Source organism: Cervus elaphus, chromosome 5 (genome assembly GCF_910594005.1).
Source record: "Cervus elaphus chromosome 5, mCerEla1.1, whole genome shotgun sequence".
Classification (NCBI taxonomy): domain Eukaryota; kingdom Metazoa; phylum Chordata; class Mammalia; order Artiodactyla; family Cervidae; genus Cervus; species Cervus elaphus.
This window is the reverse complement of record NC_057819.1, coordinates 14848178-14853291: the sequence shown is the minus strand read 5'-3', so window position 1 is coordinate 14853291 and position 5114 is coordinate 14848178.

Here is a 5114-nt window from a genome sequence, read left to right as displayed (position 1 = left end):
ATGCTGTTCTTTTGAAATATCCCACCCTCACCTTCTCCCACAGAGTTCAAAAGTCTGTTCTGTATTTCTGTGTCTCTTTTTCTGTTTTGCATATAGGGTTATCGTTATCACCTTTCTAAATTCCATATATATGTGTTAGTATGCTGTAATGTTCTTTATCTTTCTGGCTTACTTCACTCTGTATAATGGGCTCCAGTTTCATCCATCTCATTAGAACTGATTCAAATGAATTCTTTTTAATGGCTGAGTAATATTCCATGGTGTATATGTACCACAGCTTCCTTATCCATTCATCTGCTGATGGGCATCTAGGTTGCTTCCATGTCCTGGCTATTATGAACAGTGCTGCGATGAACATTGGGGTGCACGTGTCTCTTTCAGATCTGGTTTCCTCAGTGTGTATGCCCAGAAGTGGGATTGCTGGGTCATATGGCAGTTCTATTTCCAGTTTTTTAAGAAATCTCCACACTGTTTTCCATAGCAGCTGTACTAGTTTGCATTCCCACCAACAATGTAAGAGGGTTCCCTTTTCTCCACACCCTCTCCAGCATTTATTGCTTGTAGACTTTTGGATAGCAGCCATCCTGACTGGCGTGTAATGGTACCTCATTGTGGTTTTGATTTGCATTTCTCTGATGATGAGTGATGTTGAGCATCTTTTCATGTGTTTGTTAGCCATCTGTATGTCTTCTTTGGAGAAATGTCTGTTTAGTTCTTTGGCCCATTTTTTGATTGGGTCATTTATTTTTCTGGAATTGAGCTGCAGGAGTTGCTTGTATATTTTTGAGATTAATCCTTTGTCTGTTTCTTCATTTGCTATTATTTTCTCCCAATCTGAGGGCTGTCTTTTCACCTTACTTATAGTTTCCTTTGTAGTGCAAAAGCTTTTAAGTTTCATTAGGTCCCATTTGTTTAGTTTTGCTTTTATTTCCAATATTCTGGGAGGTGGGTCATAGAGGATCTTGCTGTGATTTATGTCAGAGAGTGTTTTGCCTATGTTCTCCTCTAGGAGTTTTATAGTTTCTGGTCTTACATTTAGATCTTTAATCCATTTTGAGTTTATTTTTGTGTATGGTGTTAGAAAGTGTTCTAGTTTCATTCTTTTACAAGTGGTTGACCAGTTTCCCCAGCACCACTTGTTAAAGAGGTTGTCTTTTTTCCATTGTATATCCTTGCCTCCTTTGTCAAAGATAAGGTGTCCATAAGTTCGTGGATTTATCTCTGGGCTTTCTATTCTGTTCCATTGATCTATATTTCTGTCTTTGTGCCAGTACCATACTGTCTTGATGACTGTGGCTTTGTAGTAGAGTCTGAAGTCAGGCTGGTTGATTCCTCCAGTTCCATTCTTCTTTCTCAAGATTACTTTGGCTATTCGAGGTTTTTTGTATTTCCATACAAATTGTGAAATTCTTTGGTCTAGTTCTGTGAAAAATACCGTTGGTAGCTTGATAGGGATTGCATTGAATCTATAGACTGCTTTGGGTAGAATAGCCATTTTGACAATATTGATTCTTCCAATCCATGAACACGGTATGTTTCTCCATCTGTTTGTGTCCTCTTTGATTTCTTTCATCAGTGTTTTATAGTTTTCTATGTATAGGTCTTTTGTTTCTTTAGGTAGATATACTCCTAAGTATTTTATTCTTTTTTTGCAATGGTGAATGGTATTGTTTCCTTAATTTCTCTTTCTGTTTTTTCATTGTTAGTATATAGGAATGCAAGGGATTTCTGTGTGTTAATTTTATATCCTGCAACTTTACTATATTCATTGATTAGCTCTAGTAATTTTCTGGTAGAGTCTTTAGGGTTTTCTATATAGAGGATCATGTCATCTGCAAACAGTGAGAGTTTTACTTCTTCTTTTCCTATCTGGATTCCTTTTACTTCTTTTTCTGCTCTGATTGCTGTGGCCAGAACTTCCAATACTATGTTGAATAGTAGTGGTGAGAGTGGGCACCCTTGTCTTGTTCCTGATTTCAGGGGAAATGCCTTCAATTTTTCACCATTGAGGGTAATGCTTGCTGTGGGTTTGTCATATATAGCTTTTATTATGTTGAGGTATGTTCCTTCTATTCCTGCTTTTTGGAGAGTTTTAATCATAAATGAGTGTTGAATTTTGTCAAAGGCTTTCTCTGCATCTATTGAGATAATCATATGGTTTTTATCTTTCAATTTGTTAATGTGGTGTATTACATTGATTGATTTACAGATATTAAAGAATCCTTGCGTTCCTGGGATAAAGCCCACTTGGTCATGGTGTATGATTTTTTTAATATGTTGTTGGATTCTGTTTGCTAGAATTTTGTTAAGGATTTTTGCATCTATATTCATCAGTGATATTGGCCTGTAGTTTTCTTTTTTTGTGGCATCTCTGTCTGGTTTTGGAATTAGGGTGATGGTGGCCTCATAGAATGAGTTTGGAAGCTTACCTTCATCTGCAATTTTCTGGAAGAGTTTGAGTAAGATAGGTGTTAGCTCTTCTCTAAATTTTTGGTAGAATTCAGCTGTGAAGCCATCTGGTCCCGGGCTTTTGTTTGCTGGCAGATTTTTGATTACAGTTTCGATTTCCTTGCTTGTGATGGGTCTGTTAAGATCTTCTATTTCTTCCTGGTTCAGTTTTGGAAAGTTATACTTTTCTAAGAATTTGTCCTAAAACATAATTCTTAACTTTTCAGTTCAGTTCAGTGGCTCAGTCGTGTCCGACTCTTTGAGACTCCATGAACTGCAGCACGCCAGGCCTCCCTGTCCTTCACCAACTCCCAGAGTTTACCCAAACTCACATCCATTGAGTTGGTAATGCCATCCAACCATCTCATCCTCTGTCGTCCCCTTCTCCTCCTGCCCTCAATCATTCCCAGCATCAGGGTCTTTTCAAATGAGTCAGCTCTTCACATCAAGTGGCCAAAGTATGGGAGTTTCAGCTTCAACATCAGTCCATGCAATGAACACCCAGGACTGATCTCCTTTAGGAAAGACTGGTTAAATCTCCTTGCAGTCCAAGTGACCCTCAAGAGTCTTCTCTAACACCACAGTTCAAAAGCATCAATTCTTCGGCACTCAGCTTTCTTTATAGTCCAACTCTCACATCCATATATGACTACTGGAAAAACCATAGCCTTGACTAGATGGACCTTTGTTGGCAAAGTAACGTGTCTGCTTTTTAATATGCTGTCTAGGTTGGTCATAACTTTCCTTTCAAGGAATAAGGATCTTTTAATTTCATGGCTGCAGTCACCGTCTACAGTCATTTTGGAGCCCAAAAAAATAAAGTCAGCCACTGTTTCCACTGTTTCCCCATCTATTTGCCATGAAGTGATGGGACCAGATGCCATGATCTTAGTTTTCTAAATGTTGAGCTTTAAGCCACTCTCCTCTTTCACTTTCATCAAGAGGCTCTTTAGTTCTTCACTTTCTGCCATAAGGGTAGTGTCATGTGCATATCTGAGGTTATTGATATTTCTCCTGGCAATCTTTTAGGTTGTGCCTTTTTTTTTTTTTTTCCAGTTGACACAGTGCTGCTAAGAGACTATCACAGTTCAAATCCCGGCTCCTCCACTTCTGAGCTGTGCAACTTTAGATAAGTTGCCTAACCTCTCTGTGCCTTCATTTCTTCACTGTAAAATAGGTTGTGATGATTTTGACTTCATTGCGTTGCGATAGGATTAAATGAGTTAATATATACAACACACACAGAACATAACAGCATGGAATGGAATAGAATAGGACAGAACAGAATAGTCCTATACATGAGTAAACTAGCTCTGGTTCCTTCCTACTTTCTCATCTCTTTTCTATACGTAGTTATTTATTTATTTATTGCTGTGCTGTCTTCATTACTGTGTGTGGGCTTTCTCTATTTGCAGCGAGCAGGGACTACTCTCTAGTTGTGGTGTGCGGGCTTCTCATTGTGGAGGCTTCTCTTGTTGCAGAGCACGGGGCCCTAGGACACGTGGGCTTCAGTAGTTGTGGCTCAAGGGCTCCAGAGTACAGGCTCAGTAGTCGTGGCACACAGGCTTAGTTGCTCCATGGCATGTGGGATCTTCCTGGAACAGGGATTGAACCCGTGTCTCCTGCAACATCAGGCGGATTCCTAACCACTGGACCACCAGCGAAGTCCCAGTCCTTTTTCCTTATTGAAACTCAAAACAGCCTCATCTTGTTGCTATTTGCCATTTGACACTTAGGTGCTGGGTTTCTCAGACCACCTGCCATCACAGGGGCCACTGGTTTTAAAAGCCAAATCCTTGCCCTCTCCCCACACCTGCTCATTAGTGCTTGCTGGGGATTCAGGTTTGCCACCGCCGCATTTTTAACCAGTTCTTCCATGTGACCCGTATACACACTGGAGTTTTGACAGGCCCAGCCTCGAGAGGTGGCTGGGGACAATTTAACATTTGTGTGCCTCCTGACTGGGGTGGCTTCTGTAGCCTGGCAACCAGGTGAAAAATCCAAATTTACACTGAAACAAAACCTTCCCAACCACAAATCAAAGGAGAAGGGAGTAGGAAACAAGTGGGGGAAGGAAAAAAAGGAATTTTGAGTAACAGCAGATCAATACAGAATATGGCCTTCGCAGTCAGTTGAATAGTAAAAAAAAAAATGTACTTCTGTTTTTCATTGTACCCTTTGCAAAACCGCTGAGGAGGCAAAAAACAGGGAACGTATTTACAATCAATACAGAGCTTAACCCACATTAGTAGAAGGAAATCACTTTAGCAATAGCCTCTGGAGGAAAATAAGATTAAGTTAATCAAATAGCGGAAGAGTAAAACCAGAGTAAATAGTAAATTAGTAAAGTGATTTTTTTTAAAATGCAAATCTTTTATATTACTAGACTGGGGTGGGGGCAGGGTGGGAGGACAAGGGTGGATGGGTCTCCCGGCTTCTTGGCATCTTCGTTTTCTCGGCTGGAAGTCAGAGTCGAGGTTGGAAGTTGGTGTTAGAAGCCCCACTCTCTCCTCCCTAATTTACTGTTTCAAGGAATTTTGAGATCTTAGTGATGAGTCCTATGTGCCACAAGGATATATTGGGGAAAAGAAACTATTAAAGGCAAGAAAGCCTCTAAGACACACTACCAACTCAAGGTGTAGTATCTGTGGCATTAAACATTAAGC